Genomic DNA, 18629 nt, shown 5'->3' on the forward strand with positions numbered 1-18629 from the left:
ACCATTTCCAGAGAAAAGGAGAAGCGTGAGAGTGAAATCCTTGAGAAGGCAGAAAGGTGGGGAGGGCTCAGCGTTGGCTGGAGCACCCCGTCCCTTGCACCCTAGCAGGGGTGCAGTTCCCCCTGTGCACGAGGCGTCGAGGTCTCTGCTGACACGAGGAGCAGCGACTTCTCCCCACTTGCTGGGCACGTGAGGTGTCAGCTGAGAGGGGGTGCGCTTCCTGGGATCATTTTCTCCTGCTGGCGTGTTGGGTGCAATCTGGATTGGGGGTTTGCCGACCCACTTCGGCCCAGGCAGCGAGGGTGAGGGGTTGGGAAGGTAGTCACGCGGTGACAGGGGCCGGAGGATTGGAAGGTGGAGAATTGTGGAATATCGGAATTTGGGGGGTGGGAAGACAGGGAGAGGCAATGGCCTGTCGGGGCCATTTGCAGGGACGGTGCCAGAGGTGGCCCAGAGGGCCTGGCCCTGAGCTCCCCCAGGAATGGGGAGGACCCTAGTGAGGGCGACGGAGGAGAACAGGAAAGGCCTGGCGGGGGGTGCCGGGGTGGCTCAGTCGATGAAGCGGCTGCCTTCAGCTCAGGTCAGGGCCCCGGGGTCCTGGGATCAGCCCCACATCAGGCTCCCTGCTGGGCGGGGAGCCGGCTTCCCCCTCTGCCCCTGCTTGTGCGCTCGCCCTCCCTCCCTCCCTTCCTCCTTCTCCCTCCCTCCCTCTCTCTGTCAAATCAATACGTAGAATCTTTAAAAAAAGAATAAGAAAGGACTGACTTGCGTCAGTAGGGAGGCAGCAAGGCTGGGATTGAAACTGGGCCGGGCTCGCCGGGTGCTCCGCGACAGCACCGGGAGGACGGCGAGGTCCGTGCGATGCTCAAGGCCTCTGCGAGCAAGGGACTCGCTGACCTTGTGCAGAAAAGGAAATGCGTGCAAGAGTTTCGCTGCGTATCAGTCACACTCGTGGGGGGCAGAGCCGGGGTGCAAGGCGGGTGATGGGACCCGATGACAGCGACCTCACAGTGCATGCGGGCCGTGGGCGGCGGGCCCCTCGCCGCGATCCTGCAGGGCAGGTGCTGTTACTGGCACCATCCCCACTTCACAGATGGAGAAACTGAGGCGCGGGCAAGTTTTCTAACCTGTGGTGGGAATGACAGGAGCGGGGCGGGGGGGAGAGGGCGTGAGCCAGGCAGCGGGGGTGGGCTCCGAGCGCCTCAGAGCATCCCGGGCCAGAGATCCTGGTTCCCGGCCCCGGAAGGGGGTTTGCTGGGGGAGCACAGTGCGGCCCTGAGAACGCAGCTTCCCTTTGAGAAGCGGGAGCGAAGGGACCTGGGGTGCAGATTGGCTCAGGGTGGGTTCCCCCCCCAAGGGCTGTGCCCCCCACCCTGCCGGGCCTAGGCTCCCCCGCGGCCTGTCTGGGAGGCCACAGCACCCCTCGGGCCGGGGAGTCAGCGCGCAGCTGAGACATCCAAGGTGGGGGCCTGCTCCCCACGGCCACGGCCATGGCCACGGGGGTCTGAGGGTGCCCTGTGCCACCACCTGCAGCCGGGGAGCCCGGGCCCGGCCTGCGCTGTCCCGCTAACGCCGGTGGCCCGCCAGCCCGAGGTTGTGTGCCAGGGTCCCCAGCCTGAGGTGGGGTCCCCGAGTCCCCCGACAGGGGGCCTGTCGCTCGGGGGCCGAGTGGCACACCCCTGCAGCGGGCGGTGGCTCACCTGTGCGTGCAGCTCGCGGAGGGTCGCGGGGCCACACCGAGCAGCACGGGGCCTCGGCTCTCGGCCCGGGCCCGGAGTTCAAGGCTTCGTGGGGCGAAGCGAGGACGGAGCCAAGGGGCTTAAGCAGAGGCTGCTGGTTCCGAGCTCGCAGGGGCGTCAGCGCTGCACCTCGCGGGCCGGCAGGGACCCGGGCGGGGAGGAGTGGGGGGAGGGTGGGCCTGGGGTGCTGCCGGGGGAGCCAGGGCGGGCTTGGGAGACTGGGGGGCCCGGGGCGGGGGGGGGGTCTCCCTGGGTGTCGCCGAGGGTGGACGGGAGCAGACACCAGGGAGGCTGTCAGTCCCAGCAGGGCCTGGGCACGGGGGCACTGGGGGCCTCCCGCGTGGCCCCGGCGCCAGCCCTGGTGACCTCCTGCGGGGCGCGCCTGTGGGTGCAGGGGGCCGCTCTGCGGTCGCCGCCCGGGATTCGGGCCCCGCGTTTCTGCATCTTCCCGGGGCACCTGCAAGGGCCGAGGGCGCAGCTGCGTTCACGCTTGCACACCTGACCCGGCGGGCTTGCGGGCGGTCCGGGCGGAGGCTGATCCAGCTGCCGTTTGCGCCGTTTGCACCTGCCACTTAGAATGGGGGACCGTACTGTCACCAAGTGTACAGCGGGGGGGGGGGCGCAGTGGGGTCTGGGCCCAGGCTCCCAGGAGCAGGACCTCGGGGTGAGGCTGGCAAGGGCTTTTCCTTCTCCACTTTGCTTTTTCCCCTCCTGGCGGTGCCGGGGTCTTCCGGCCCGGGTGACACGATCATCCTGTGTTGGCTAAGGTCACTAAGAGGATGTGACCTCCGGTTGACCCGTGGGCCGGCCCCGGGGTCATCCAAGGCTCCCCACCCGCTGGAGCTGTTTCAAGGACGTAGCCTCGGGGTTGAGGCCTGGGTGGTATAGGCACTGAACCACGTGAAGGCCTCGGCGTCAAGGTTTCAGGTTCTGGCGGCGGAGGTGGTGGGGGGATCTACTGGCTGCAGCCTGACTGCACCTGTCGCCCACCAGGCTGGAGTGGCCTGGCTCTCTCTTCTGTCCCTCCTTGCCCTCTGTGTATGGGGTCAGATGTCCCCTGGGGAGGGACGCCTGGGTGGCTCAGCGGTTGAGTGTCTGCCTTGGGCCCGGGGCGTGATCTTGGGGTCCTGGGATCGAGTCCCACATCGGGCTCCCTGCAAGGAACCTGCTTCTCCCCCTGCCTGTGTCTCTGCCTCTGTCTCTCTCTGTGTCTCTCATGAATAAATAAATAAAATCTTAAAAAAAAATTCATCTGAATCTTGTTTCCTAGTCTGTAACTCAGGTGCTCCTCAAGCTTCCCAGAGACTTTTGTGAAGGCAGCTTTGACTTTGGTGACTAGGATCAATGCCACCGAATGGCACGCTTGAAAGAGGCTAAAAAGGCAACTTGTAGGTCACACGGGTTATTGCAATTTAAAATACTTCTTTAAGGGAAAAACCAACGCTGCAAACCCAGAGCACACAGTTTCATGTGGGAGATGGCCAGAAGTCAGGGGCAAGCAGAGCGAGCCTGGGCGCGGAGCACCCCCGCAGTGCCGTTCGTGTACGACGTGGGGTTGGCAGTGGGCCCGAGGTCACCAGGCGAGTCATCTAAGGATTGCTCTTTAGATGGGTTGGGGCGCCGGGTGGCTCAGTCGGTTAGGCAGCTGACTTTTTTTTTTTTAATTTAAATTCAGTTAATGCACATATAGTGTATTATCAGGTTCAGAGGGAGAGGTCAGGGATTCATCAGTTGCACAGAACACCCTGGACACATGACATCATGTGGCCTCCTTCATACCCGTCACCTGGTTACCCCGTAACCCACCCCGCCCCCTCCAGCGACCCTCAGTGTGTTCCCTAGAGTTAAGAGTCTCTCTTATGGTTTTCCCTCCTCTCTGATTTCATCTTATTTTATTTTTCCCTCCCTTCCCCTATATTCATCGGATTTGTTTCTTAAATCCCACATACGAGTGAGGTCATACAGTTGTCTTCCCTTGATTGACTTATTTCTAGGCGTCTGACTCGTGATCTCAGCTCAGGTCTTGATCTCAGGGTGGTGAGTCCGAGCCCCGTGTCGGGCTTCACCCCGGGCATGGAGCCTATTTAAGAGGAAAAAAACAAAACAAAACAGTGTTCATGTTTGATGTATTCATTTTTGTCATTTCATTAACATGTGCCACAGTCCACGTTCCCGGATCGGAAACCTACAGCTTGTCTTTGAGACTCTCCGTTCGCCAATCCACCGAACCCAGTATGGATTGTGCTTTTGAAGTTCTTCGTGGGTTTGGTGCTCCGCTCTCCATCCGCAGTGCCACCATCCGGCTGCTGCAGGCCACACCTGCCGGCAGCCTCTTCGTGGGCCTCCTGCCCAGGTCTTCTCCAGACCATACTTCCTGTCCTAAAATCCTGGGGTCATAGTGGACCTCTGTACTCAGACTCAAGTCTGATGACTCTCAGGTCTGGGAGGCACCACAGTGATTCCTGTAACCAATACGCTGGTCCTGCTCTTCTCAAAAAACCTCCAACAGTTCCTTCTCTCAGAGAACAAGGCAAAGCCCTACATGACCATCCCCGGAGTGATTCTGCACCCCGCCGCACCCCGACACCTTCAGACACACTTAACTCCTCTTCCTTCCCTCTATTCATTCTTCGCCAGCCCTACCCGCCTCCTGGTTGAATGTGGAACCTTCCAGGCACATCCCCACCCCCCTCCCAGGCATGTGTCCTGTGCCTTCTGCCTGAAACCCTCTCCCTTAGACATGTCAGGCAGGCTCCCTCCTCCCTCTTACCTGCTGGCTCAACTCCACGCCCTATTTGAAGCCGCAGGTACTGCCCTGGCCCCTGAGCTCCCTTACTCTTGCCCTCCAAGGCACCCATCACCTTTGCACAGGATATTTTGAATCCAAGTGTGACTCCCCTCTCCAGTGAGGACAGGGGTCTTCTGTCTGCTGGGACATAGTAGGAGCTCGAGAAGCATCTAGAAAGGATGAATGAATGAATGAATGAATGACTCTTTTCCCAATCTCCCAATGAAAACCTGGGGCCCATCATTTCCTTCTTACCTCTGCGACCACTTGATGCTCAGCAGATCCTAAAGCAGACTCAAGTGGAGACAGTGTCCACCTGACCTTGGGTGGGGACGACGGCCAATGCAGCCTCCCCGAGCCTGGCTCTTCCGCCGGGTGCCCTCAGCCTCGCGCTGGTTCTGGCCGCGCCAACGGGCTGAGCAGAGGAGAGAGGGGGGCTACAGCAGAGTAGGGAGGGGGTCCCCAAGAGGGGGTGCCCACGGAGGGGCTTGGAATTGGTAGAGATGGGGGCAGGAGGACCATGGCGAGGGCACTAGAGTGATGTTTAATTTAAAGAAAGATAGTGAAAAATACAAAAAAATAAAAAATAAAAAAAAATAAAGAAAGATGCTGGGTCCCCTGGGTGGCTGAGCAGTTGAGCATCTGCCTTCAGCTCAGGTCCTGGGATCGAGTCCCGCATCGGGTTCCCCGGGGGAGCCTGCTTCTCCCTCTGCCTGTGTCTCTGCCTCTCTTTCTGTATCTCTCATGAATAAATACATAAAATTAAAAAAAATAAACAAAGACAGATGCTTTGGAATCTCTCCCACCTGAGCCTCGCAAGGGCACAACAAGAAGGGCAGAAATGAAACTTCTCATTTGGGGGGCTTGGCCTGCCCGGCTGGGCTTTCCACTGCCTTCCCACCCGGGCACGTGGACTTCCCATCGCCCTTCCCAGCGTGCAGATTACTATGTTTTGCTGCTGAAATATTAACATGCGTAATTGTGCTGGGCTGTGTTGTGAGGTCTCGTAGCGGCGTGCTGTCCTGGATTGCCCGGGGGCCTCACGGACCATGTCCATGTGCATGGACTCTCTCAAATCGGTGCCTTCTGGATTTTGACCCTCGGCTGGCCCAGGTTTGCAGATAGAGGGTGTGGATCCAGGGGTCCCCCCGCTGTGGCAGGGAGACGGGAGGCCTCATGGCCCTGGAGCCGCGCGGCCTGGCTTCAGCAAGCAGGTACTGGCTGCGTGGTCTTGGCAAACCCTGTAACCTCCTGGACCCTCTGTTTCTTCTTCGTCTGTAAAACCTCCAGAAGGTGTGGGTTGTGAGGTCGGAAACAAAGGACCTCTTTGGTTTTTCTTGTCAGGACCAAGGCCTGGCTGATCCCAGCTTCCCTTACATGCCTGTCTAGTGTGGATTTTGGGAAACAACTCGGAGGGGCATCGCCTTCTGCCCCAAAGGGAAATTCTCGAAACCCTGAGGGTTGGTGTTGCTTTTGGCAACTGCAGGCAACAACCACCACCACCCCTGACCCGCCGAGGGTGTATAGGTCAGCACAGGGCCCCGGACGGGAGCCGGGCCCTTCCGAGTGTGATAATTACTGGAACAGCCTTGCTTCTGCACCGGTGTCCTCAGGCTTCCTTGTCCCAGCGATGTCGAGGTACCCGGTGAGGAGGACGATGTTTTCCTGACCCCTTCTGCAGCGGGGGAAGCCTCTCCAGTGATGACACGGGAAGAAGCCAGGCCTCCCGGAGGCAGGCCGCGTATCACATGGGGCTTCAGACAAACTGAAGTCAACACTGGATTTTACCAGGATGCGTCCTCCAGGACTCAGGGGGCCCACCCGAGGGCCCCACAATGAGATTCATGAAATATTAGAGACCTTGAAATTTCCTGCAAGAGTCCCGCGAGCAGAAGAGCAAGTCATATGAGCACCCGAGCACCTCCAGGTTTATAAAATTTTATCATGTTGCACGATTTTCTTCAGATTTTTTTTTTTGAAGAAACAAAGTGATACAGACCCAATCGGAGTCCCCTGTGTACCCCTTTCCTGATTTCTCCCTTTCCCCTTCTCCCTGAGTTTGGTTATTATTCCCAGGCATGTTTTTCTATTACTAATACAAATATTGTCTCCATAAATAATTATGCTATTGCATACGTTGTTGAAGTTTAGTATCATATGGCACAGTGTTTGATTCTATGATAATAAGTTATACGTGCGTGTAAATATATGTGTATACACATTGGAGACAGAGCAGCACAGAGGGCCCGGCGCAACTTACCTTCTTTCGTCGTTCAATATTATGCTCCGTTGGTTTGCCCGACGTTGCTACACAGAGCTAGACTTCAGTCACCTGGACTCTATAGAACATTCCCTGGTGTCAGCACATGGCAAGCAATTGATGCCTACCTCTCTCTCTCTTTTTTTTTTTTTTAGATTTTATTTTTATTTTTACTCCCGGGCCATAAGTTTTTGTTTCTTCAGTTTCTTCTGTGCAACCTCCTCTTCTGGTTTAGGAACAATCTGCTCTTTTTCAGTAAGAATCATCTCGATGTGGCAGGGAGGGCTCATGTGTGGGTTAATCCAGCCGTGAGCCCTGTGAGTTCTATGTCACATCTCGGGGGCTTGGTTCACCTGGATGTGCTCAATGACCAGAGAATCCACACCTAAAAGTTCAGCATCACTCTCTGCGTCTTTAAGCATGTGCAGTAAAAACTCAGCCCTCTTCTTGGGCCACCGACCCTGTGTCCAGCCCCACTGCTGGGCCTGCGCATACCCACCAACTCCACCATTGTAGCGACGCAATCGCACACGCTGCTTCTGCAAAGTGCCATCTTTCAGAAGCTTGGTGGCCTTTTGGATATGCACACCCTCGATGGCCTGGGCAGTTTCACACGTGTCCTTAAAGCGAACACGAAGATTTGAACCTTTGCATGATTTTGTAGGGTTTTCTGGGTCCAGTGAGTAGCGAACCATTTTTGGAGGTCACCTCAGGCCGCTCCGGGGAACAGCGATGCCTTCCTCTGTTGATGGGCATTTAGACTGTTGCGAGTTTCTGCCATTAGAAACAATACTTTTTTAAAAATGATTTTATTTATTTATTTGAGACAGGGAGAGAGAGAGAGAGAGAGAGCGTGCACAAGCAGGGGGAGGGAAGGGCAGAGGGAGCAGCAGGCCCCCCCGCTGAGCAGGGAGCCAGATGCGGGGCTTGATCCCAGGGCCCCGGGATCGTGAGTGGAGCTGAAGGCAGCTGCTCAACTGACTGGGCCCCCCCGGTGCCCCCAGACAATAGGTAAGGGTCGGTCTTCACAGTGTCCTCCCACCATTGCCAGAGCTTCCCAGTAGCTCCCTCGGCTCCGGCACCTCGGGGTGGCACTTGGCTCAGTGCCCCACCAATGTGCGGCCCAGGCTCAGGCCCAGGCTGTGGCCATCCTGTCGGCCGAGCAACAGTGGCCCTGGCTCCCACCTGCGCCACGGTCCTGGGGTCCGGGGGAGGGGTACGGGGGACCCTCCCCGCCGCTGCCGGGTCCCTGGCCTTGAGCCCTCCAGTCCCCAGGGCCCAGCAGCCGCCGGAGGAGGTCAGGGAGCACGAGGGGACAGCCCTCCTGCCTTGCACACCCAGTTCCCGCAGGCCCAGCTCCCGGCCCAGCAGCAGCACCGTCCTGGGGCCTTGGGGTGACGTCCTCCGGGCTCCCTCTTGTCTGCGGGGCTCCCCAATGCACCCCCTCATGCACCCAGCACTCATCACTCCCTAGCGAGCTGGGCCGCCCCACCCCTCTCCTTCCCTGAACCCTGCGCTCCTTGAGGTCTTTGGAAACAACTGGAATCTGGGAATTCTACTATCCTGCAGAGAGCTGTGCCCACAAGAGGGGGGCAATGGGGCCTCTGCCCCCTCCCGCTCGTGCTCTCTCTCTCTCTCTCAAATAAATAAATAAATAAATAAATAAATAAATAAATAAAATCTTGAAATAAAAAAGGTCTGGAGCCGGACCGCGGTGTGGTTGCACAACAATACGAATGCATTTTGTACCATTCAGCTGTGCTCTTAAAAACGATTAAGATGGTAGATTTTCCGTTGTGCATATTTTACCACAATTTTAAAAATAACTCTGATATCTGGCAGCTTGGGATGCTCTGCGGGTAAGGTCAGGCACCCCAGAGGAGCTTTGTTCCGTCTGGGCGAAGGGGAGCCCTTCACTCATTCATTCAATCCCAATCCACTCGGTCAGCACATACTGAGCACCTGCTGTTTGCTAGACAGCGTGCTCTGCTCCTGGTGGTGGGTCCAAGAGTGACCCACGCGGAGAAGCTCCCCGCCCTCACGGAGTCTCCACGAGGAAAGGAAGCAGGGGAGCAAACGAAAGAGAACTAACCAAATGAATGAAGCGGGTCCAGGCTGGTTGCGGTTGGAGGAAAGGTCGGGGTGAAGAGAGGAGACCGCAGGGTGCGGCCAGGAGGAGGGGGCCCGCCAGGAAGACGAGGGCCGTCCCAGGGGAGGACAGCTCGGGCAGGGGGACAAGGGAGAAGATGCAGCCCAGGGCCAGGAACCACATGGCATGGGGGTGTAGCCCCTTCCCACTCTTAGGGGGAGCTGGTCCTGGGACTCGGGCCAGACACGCAAAGGGGCAGCATTCACGGGGTGCTCACCTGCTGGCACATGCCCTAGGGATGGTGCCATTCATGGGAGGGGAGGGAGGGAGGAGGGAGGGAGGAGGGAGCGGAGGGGAGGAGGGAGGGGAGGAAGGAAGGTGAGAGGGGAGGAAGGAGGGAGGTAGGGAAGGAGGGAGGAAGGGGAGGGCGGGGAGGGGAGGGAGGGAGGAGGAAAGGGAGGAAAGGGGGAGGGGAGGGAGGGAGGAGGAAAGGGAGGAAAGGGGGAGGGGAGGGAGGGAGGAGGAAAGGGAGGAAAGGGGGAGGGGAGGGAGGGAGGAGGAAAGGGAGGAAAGGGGGAGGGGAGGGAGGGAGGAGGAAAGGGAGGAAAGGGGGAGGGGAGGGAGGGAGGAGGAAAGGGAGGAAAGGGGGAGGGGAGGAGGGAGGGAGGGAGGAAGGGGAGGGAGGGGAGTGGAGGGAGGGGAGGGAGGAATGGGGGGAGGGGAGAAGGAAGGGAGGGAGGGAGGAAGGGGAGGGAGGGGAGGGGAGGGAGGGAGGAGGAAAGGGGGAGGGGAGGAGAGAGGGAGGGAAGAAAGAGGGAGGGAGGGAAGGAAGGAGGGGAGGAGGGGAGGAAGGAAGGGACGAGGGGATGAAGAAGGAAGGGAAGAAGAGGAGAAGAAGGAGGGATGAAGGGAGGGAGGGAGGGAAGGAAGCGGGGAGGAAGAGGGGAGGAAGGGGGGAGGAAGGACACAATACCAGGAGAGCACGGGAACCGGGCCTCCTAACCCGCGGTTGCTGGGAGCACGGAAGGGTGCAGTCAGGAGGGGCCATAGTTCGGTAGCTTCTCCAAAAATTAAAAATGGAATTACTCTGTGATCCATCACAGTAATTCTACTCCCGGGTCTACACCCGAAAGACCCGGAAGCAGGCCCCTGAAGAGGGGTCTGTACCCCGAGTTCACAGCAGCTTGGTCCCTTGGCCAGGAGGTGGGAGCTGCCCAGTATCCGCAGCACCGCTGGAGGGAGGGGAGGAGGAGGAGGAGGGAGGGGGGAGGAGGCCTGGGGAGGGTTACTGCTCCCCGGGGATGGGGCGCGTGCGTAGAATGGAATACTTATTATTCAGCCTTGAGAAGGAAGGGAATTCTGGCCCACGCTCCACCGTGAAGGAACCTCCAGACCCTGATGTTCGGCGACCCAGCGGCCAAGGGGCAAACGAGGCAAGGGTCGGCTCCTGGGAGTGGGCCCCGAGCAGGGGAATGCAGAGCCAGGGAGTCCCCAGGGTGGCCGGGCCACGGGGAGACGGGTCGCGGCTCATGCACAGGACTCCAGTGCGGGGACACGGGACGTGGTCGCAGAGGGTGGTGACCTCTGCGCGACAACTTGACCGCGGTTAAGCCACCAAATTGAATGTAGGAGCATTTTACCACAATTTACAGAGATGGGCCGCCTCGCCAGCTCTCGAAACAGGCACTCCTTGCTGCTCCCATCTTACAGGAGAGCACACCGAGGCAGGAAGAAGTCAGGGGACTTTCTTAACAGCACACAGGCGATCGGGACGAGCTGGCACTGAAATCGGGCAGTCGGCTTGCCCGGTACTGCGGCCTATCCCGGCTCCATTCAGGGCTCCGCTCCAGGCCGCCCGCACCCACGCCTCCCTCGGCACCTGCACAGAGCAGCCGCTGCCCCCGCCCAGCACACCCCCATCCGTGCCACCCTACCCCGCTTTGGTTTTCCCTCCTCGCACTTGTTGTGACACTTGTTATACTTATTGGGTTACATTTTTTAAATATTTATTTATTTATTTATTTAAAGATTTTATTTATTTATTCATGAGAGACACAGAGAGAGAGGCAGAGACACAGGCAGAGGGAGAAGCAGGCTCCACGCAGGGAACCCGACGTGGGACTCGATCCCGGGACTCCAGGATCACACCCTGGGCCAAAGGCAGGCGCTAAACCGCTGAGCCACCCAGGGATCCCTATTTATTTAATTTTAGAAGGAAAGAGAAGGAGAGGGTGGGGGCAGAGGGAGAGGGAGAGGGGCCCGGCTGGCCCCACACCCAGCGTGGAGCCTCATGTGGGGCCCGATCTCGAGACCCTGAGGTCGTGACCCGAGCCAAAATCAAGGGTCAGATGCTCAGCCCCCCCTCTGATTGCTCTTCAGCGTCTGTCCCCCGGCTCCGTGATGGCAGGGAGTTCGCCTTCTTGTTACCTGCAGGTGCCGGGCACGGAGCGGGTTCCCTGCAAATACCTGCAGAGTGGACGGATCAAACGTGTATCATATGCGCTGGATGCTGAAATGATAATATGTCCGTGAATTCTCGTCCCCAGCTCCAGGACTCGTGGTCCGGTGGGAGACGGGCAAGCACGCAGACACACGCAGACACCCGCAGTCCTGTGTGCCCAGTGCCAGGACAGCACGGTCTGGTGGGAGGCAGGAAGGCTTCCTGGAGGAGGGGCAGCCCCTGGGCTCAGTTCTGCAGAATGACTTGGGCATGTCCAGGTGACGAAGAGGAGGAAGGGCTTTCTAGGCAGAGGGAACGGCATGTACAAAGGCCCGGGGGCAGAAACCGGCCTTTGGAGAGCCCGTGAGTCAGTGCATGGGAGGAGGGAGGGCGGACCCCCTGATGGGTCTGGAGAGCTGTTCCTCACGCTGTTGCTTTTCTGCTTTCCTTATATGGACGGCTCGGCTTATAGGGGACCCACTTCCAGCTGGGCAGGGCCTGGACTTCTGTCAGCGACGTTCAGAGCCCTCCGCATACGCACCTCGCCCCGGAGGCGCCCAGACATTTATCAAGCACCCCTGCCTGGCGTCTGAGTCTTGGTTTGCCCCCGCAGTGAGGACCCCACACCAAGGAGGACGGCTGGCAGGGACCTCCGGGGGGCGGGACGGGCGCCCAGCTGGGTTAGGTCGCCACAGCCGCCGCCAGCAGGCGCCCAAGGGCCAGCCCAGGCCAGCCGGTGGCTCTTCCTTCCAGCACCTCTCGAACCGTGGCATGCGCCGTGGCTCACGCTCTCTGGGCTTCCATCACCTGGCCAGGCAGTGACGAGGGCACCTGGATTTTGCTGATACAACCGGGGATCTGGGCCCATCCTGCAGCCGGTCCTCCTGGGACGATGTGCGCGGCTTTTCTGGCCCGGAGGTGCTGGGGACAGGCTGTGTCGTGCATGCATGTGGCACGCACAGCAGAGCCGTGGGGGCGTCGGGGGAACCGGGGCTGGGGTGCAAAGGAGATTTTTTTTTAATTTTTATTTATTTATGATAGTCACACAGAATGAGAGAAAGAGGCAGAGACACAGGCAGAGGGAGAAGCAGGCTCCATGCACCGGGAGCCCGACGTGGGATTCGATCCCGGGTCTCCAGGATCGTGCCCTGGGCCAAAGGCAGGTGCTAAACCGCTGCGCCACCCAGGGATCCCGCAAAGGATCCCGCAAATTTTTTTAAAAAGATTTATTTATTTATCTTAGAGTGAGAGAGAGAGTGGGGGGGGAGGGCAAGGGGAGAGAAGCCCCAGAGGCTTCCCGCTGAGCATGGGGCTCGATCCCGTGACCCGGGAGATCATGACCTGAGCCGAACCAAGAGTCGGACGCTCCACCCACGGAGCCCCCCGGGCGCCCCACAGGTGAGACTTGGACACTGAACATGCCTCTTCTCAAGCAGAGTCGGAGGGCAGGGGTTGGGGCCTCAGCATCAGAAGGGGATGGGAGAGTGAATCCCACCTCGCCGCCCGGGGCAGTGACGGGGGCCACCCCCCCTCGCCCCCCGCGTCTCCGTGACACAAGGGCATTTCTGTGGCTGAAAACTCCCCACCTGCAGCCCAGGGAGGGACGAGGTCAGTGCCCCGGGCTTCTGGGTCCCAATGGGATATTTCTCTGCAGGGACTATGGGTGCCTTGGGTGTGAGTGTGAGTGAGTGTGTGTGTGTATGTGTGTGTGTGTGTGTGGCAGGCTGGGCCGCCGGGCGCGACAATGACAGACGGTCTGACTTCCGGGGACACTGAAAGCCCCACACTGGGCCTTCCTGGGCCAGGAGCCATCAGAGCACTGTGGTTTATTCAGGGCACGAGCTCTTAGTCACGGTCAGCTTGCGGGGGGGGGGGGGGGTGGCGGTTGGATGACCCAGGGTGACCCAGGACCAGCCCCGGGGTAACTGTGTCATTTGTTCGCTCCTTCACTTAAACAGAAGTACAGTGGCTTTGCTTGCAAAGCTGTGAGTGGAAGGGTCCACTTGTATCTGCTGGAAAGTAACTTTTCAATGGCTTTTTTTTATACCTACTGACTTCACTCCTAATGTTTTTCAGGGGGCCCCTGGGGCCCCCAATTATTGACACACTCCATCCCTTCATCCAAACAGAAACCAGGCTCTCGGGACACCTGGGGGGCTCAGTGGTGGAGCATCTGCCTTGGGCCCAGGGCGTGACCCCAGGGTCCTGGGATCGAGTCCCGCCTCGGGTTCCCCGCATGGAGCCTGCTTCTCCCTCAGCCTGTGTCTCTGCCTCTCTCTGTGTGTCTTTCAGGAATGAATAACTAAAATCTTAAAAAAAAAACAATAGGAAGGGGACAGATGGGAGATTAAAAGTGCAGAATCGACAAGGTTTGGCGGCTGATTGCAGGTGGGGGGTAACCTAGACTCAGAAGGGAGACACGACCCCTGGACTTGGCCGTGCTGAGGTCACGGGGGTGCCTGACAGGAGTAGCTTCTGGGCAGTGGTGGGAACAAGGGTAGTTTGGGGTCAGTTCAGGGGAGAGGGAGAGAACAGGAAGTGCAGGGGTTGCTTCCAGGTTAGCGGGGTTCAGGACAGAGGCAGAGGACGGCCGCTGGAGGCTGCTGGAGGTCAAAGGGGGGGTTTATGTGAAATTGGGGGTGTTAGAGCACACTAGGATGCCCATCTGGCGATGGGAAGAAACCCGAAGAGGGAGGGAACTGAAGGGCCCAGCAATGAGGAGACCCCTGTGGGGTGAGGCTGGTAGGCCCGGACCAGAAGGAACGTGGGGGTCACCCAGTGGGAGGGAGGCAGGGAGGCTGGTGCACGGGCAGAGGCTGGGAGGAGCATCTTTTCTGTTGGCGCAGATCTCCTCAGTGCCATAGGTGGTGGCACGGGGGAGCTGAGGAGGAGGGTGGCCCTACAGATACCCAAGGCCCTGCCACGGCGACCATTGCAGGTCAGAGAGCACCGAAGTGGCTCTGACCCCGCAGAGCCCCTGCAACCCCTGTTACCAGTCCGGGCGGTGACTATAGTGGACACATTTGTCCTCCACCCGGATGGGAGAAGCGGGGGGCCTGTAGGTCTGTTCCCAGGACCTCACTGCCTCGATGGTGTTCAGCGGATCCCCCCAGTAAGAGTTTGCTGGGTGAATGAATGATGAAGCACCAGCCACCTGTTACAGGTAACTTGATGGACCCCGTGAGGGATGAGAAATGACTAGGAAACACTTCCTTCCCTCAAAGACCCTATAACCTGTTGGAAGAATAACTGTGTTGATTTGAGCTTAAAAACCCCATGTGAGCGATTCTGAACCCACCCAAGAGCAGAGGTGAGGTGCCCTTTGGAGGGCAGGTTGTCGTTCCTTCCTCCCGGAGCCAATGGAAGAGGGAGAGAGGGGCTGCCGCAGGCTCTCTGGCGGCTTCCTTCCTGCTAGGTTTGGGGGCCCCCGTGGGGCATCCTGGCCTGATGGGGGGCGGCGGGGGAAGGGGCGTGGGACCCCTGCCTTGACTTTCCTCCATAACCGGTGATATCTTTTCTTTGTTGAGATCTGCAAGTCAGAGGTAGGTCAAAAGGAAAAATGTGCCCCCAGTCTTACCATTCAGGAACAAAACAAAACACTGTTTATAGTTTGGGGTAGTTCTAATCTTTTCCTTGTTCAGGACGAGACAAAATCTTTATTGTTGTTTTTGTTTTGTGCACGGGGTTATTCGTTGGCATCACAGGAGCCAGGGGTGGGCCTGGAGTAGAAAGAACAGCAAGGATAGAGGAGAAAGGAAGGAAGCATTGCCGCGGGTCCCCGTGACCGTGCCCTGTGTTTGCTCTGTGTCTTCCTTGCTGCTTCCCTTCCCTCTTCATTTTCTGACGTTAAAGAAAGAAAACTCCGAAGTTTTTTCTCCCTATGTGGTGTCCAGACAAGGAGACACAAGTAGGTCAATACAGGAATCCAGATAAAAAGAAGGAGGAGAAAAATGATCGCAATCCCCGGGTCTGTTTCGGAGCCCATCTGCATCCATCTGTCTCATTCCTTCCCTTCCTTCTCTGGTTCTTTTTCTTTCTTCCTTCTTAGTTTTCTTTCTTCTTTTTTAAAAATAAAAATTTTATTTATTTATTCATGAGAGACAGAGAGAGAGAGGGAGAGACACAGCAGGCTCCCTGTAGGGAGCCAGATGTGGGGCTCGATCCCAGGACCCCGGGATCACACCCTGAGCTGAAGGCAGATGCTCAACCGCTGAGCCACCCAGGCGCCCCCCGGCTTGACTGTTTCTTAATGTCTCTATCTTTATATATGATACATGATTAAAACCGAGTTCTTACCCGCTTCAGCTCACAGGCTAGTGTGGGGGGTGGACATGCAAATAGGCCTTTCGAATTCTGTGCCGTGAGGGCAGTGATAAGCGCAGGTGGTAAGGGGAGCTCGGACAGCCAGTGCCCAAACTGGCCTGGCTTGTGCAACCAGGTCAGGAGGGCCTCCTGGAAGAGGTGACATCATGGCCCCACAGGAAGGTCTGTGGAGAGGTAATTTAGGTTTTGTAAAGAGGTTTAGTTCCAAGGTCAGGGGGAGAGGGGAGGTCAGCTTAGCCTCTAGGTTTACTCTGAAGGCCTGAGCCTTTAAAACTTTCCCGATTCTTCATTTTCCCTTCTTCTTCTGGCTCAGCATTAGATCTCATCTGAGGGCCTGACCAGAGAGGTCCAGAGGGCAATGTGGACCAGTGGTTTTACCCCAGTAGAATCTCGATGCCTCAGGGCCCCTGGGGGGCTCAGCAGTTGAGTATCTGCCTTGGGCTCAGGGCACGATCCTGGGGTCCCGGGATCGAGTCCCACATCGGGCTCCCTGCAGGGAGCCTGCTTCTCCCCCTGCCTGTGTCTCTGCCTCTCTCTGTGTCTCTCGTGGAGAGAAATAAATAAAGCATTAAAAAAAAAAAAAGAAAGAAAAGAAAGAACCTCAATGCTTTTACTGGTATCTACCAAAATAACTCCCAAGTGTCCCCAAATGTCTCAGATCCTTCATCGGTGCCCCAAGTTTCTGGGCGGAAGCGGGGAGAGGGGGCAGAGTGGGATAAAATCAGCCCAAGCAGCATTGTTCAGAATGACCCCGAAAACATGGATTGCAGACTGATGGGTGTCCTTATCACTACTTGCCCTAGAGTTTGCCTCGGCGTCCCCAAAAGCTATGACCACTGTGTTCCAGTGTGTAACAGCCTTTATTGTGCTGCGTGCATCGTGCCAGCTGGCTGGGTCACTCATGTAGCTCTTCACTGTGACCCAGTTTGGGGCTCTTCAAAGGACACTCAACAACTATCCAGGCATGCATTGTGGCAGTGACTTTTTCGGGCTTGCTTTCAAGCGGGATCATCCTTAGCCGTGTGCCTTGGAAATGCATGGTAGGAAAGCCAGTGTCTGGACAGCATGCACGAGAAAAGGAGCAGGATGTCCTCGGGGACGGCTCTGCAGATCCTGAGATTCGGGGCCTGCTACTGACTTGACTCAAATTGAATTAAATTGGTGCCTCAGCCTGGAAAAGAGGGATGATGAAGCCTACGGGTTAGATCGTGTCACCTGTCACAAACCCAGAGGGACTTGGAAAGGGCTTCTACTCCCAGTTTCCCGGCGATGATACTGCTGGAAATCAGCAGGATTTGTCCAAGGCCACAACACAACTTTGAAAGTCAGGGTTGAAAGTCATGGTCTTGGGGCACCTTGATGACCTGGTCGGTTAAGCAGCTGCCTTCAGCTCAAATGATGGTCCCAGGGTCCTAGGATCGAGCCCCATGTCGGGCTCCCTGCTCACTGGGGAGTCTGCTTCTCTTTCTCCCTCTATGTGCTCTCTCTCCCCCTCTCTCGAATAAATGAGTAAACAAACAAATAAATAAATCTTTAAAAAAAGAAAGAAACTCACGGTCTTTTGACCTCTAGTCCCTTCCTCCGGCCAAATTTAAATATCTTCTCTCATCGTCATCTTTAACATCATCAAAAAGATAACAGCAATGATACGGTAGGAGCAACTGTTTACTTGGTTCCTGCCCGGTGCTGCGGGGTGTTTTATACACGCAGCCTTTGGAAGCATTTTGGCTGAATATCTTCAAGACAGACGGCAGGGGCTCCTGTCTATATATTAGGGACCAATTTTTCAGACCTAGCATGTTTTTGAATCTGTCATGGAGAAACTGGGTTGAAAATACCCATTCAACACACATTTATCAAGGTCAAGGCCCTCAGGAAGGTCACGGTCTAATGAGAATGAATAGCCAGCAGGCAGGTGGTTACCACCCAACAGACCAAGTACATGACAGAGCTAATCACAGGGTGGGGTCACTTGGGAGCACAGCTGAGGAGTATCTAGACTGGGAGGAGTGGCCAAGAGATGTACCTGAACTTACCCTTGAGGAAATCCACCAGATGAAGGGAGCTGGGTGGATGGAGAAGTGGTGATGGTGTTGGGAACCATAAGGACATTCCAGGAAAAGGAATTGGCACCTGTAAAAACATGGCGCCCTGTGCCATTTGTGCACCCCTGTGCAATGACACTGGGTCCTTGGAGGTTTGGGATGAATATTGGTTGGATGAGTGAGTGATCAGATGCATATTTGATTTGATTTGAAGACTGATTCCCTCAGGCCAAGGTCTTCTCTGCTCCCTGAGCTGTTCTGCATTTGATGTGGTTGGGGTTGTCTGTGTGTGTGCTCGGCTGATCCACGGAGGCTCTGGGTTGCTTGGTCCCAGTTGAATCTGGGACAGGAAGGGCTTGGCCAACCTTTTTCAGCAGAATATTAATGTTAATTGACATCTGAATGTTGGAGGGAAAATACCTGCAAAACCAGTCCCAGGTATTTCCTGAAGCTTGGGGTGGGGTTGGGTATTGCAGAGTTATTGCCTTTGACTGATGTCAGCCCAGGGAAGGGATGTGAGTGTAGGCCACACATAACCACTGCCAGCTTGGCTTCTTGATGAGCCTCTCACCTGGCTTCCCCTGCACCTGGAGTGGGGCCTGGCTTGCCTGTCTCTTCTCTCTCTGCCTCCCTCTTGTGCTCATCCCACCGGGTCATCACAGCCACGCCACGCAGTGAGGGCAGTAGACAAAGAAACTTGGTCTTGGAGAGCCAACAAGACCCCATGGGGCCACTCGGCTGCTGAACAGCACAGCTGGCCTTCAAGCCATGACCACCTTCTTTCCTGAGTGTGTTCTCCTGGTAGCCAACCCCTACTTCTCCTTTTCAAACCCCAGCTGCGCCCCTGCTGTACACAAGGCAGCCTTTCTCACAGTCAGTGAGGTTTTCATTTATTTATCTGCTTGCTTGCTTATTGTCTTTTATCCCTCTGGAACACAGCCCTCC

Source organism: Nyctereutes procyonoides, unplaced genomic scaffold, assembly GCF_905146905.1.
Source record: "Nyctereutes procyonoides isolate TBG_1078 unplaced genomic scaffold, NYPRO_anot_genome, whole genome shotgun sequence".
Taxonomy (NCBI): Eukaryota; Metazoa; Chordata; class Mammalia; order Carnivora; family Canidae; genus Nyctereutes; species Nyctereutes procyonoides.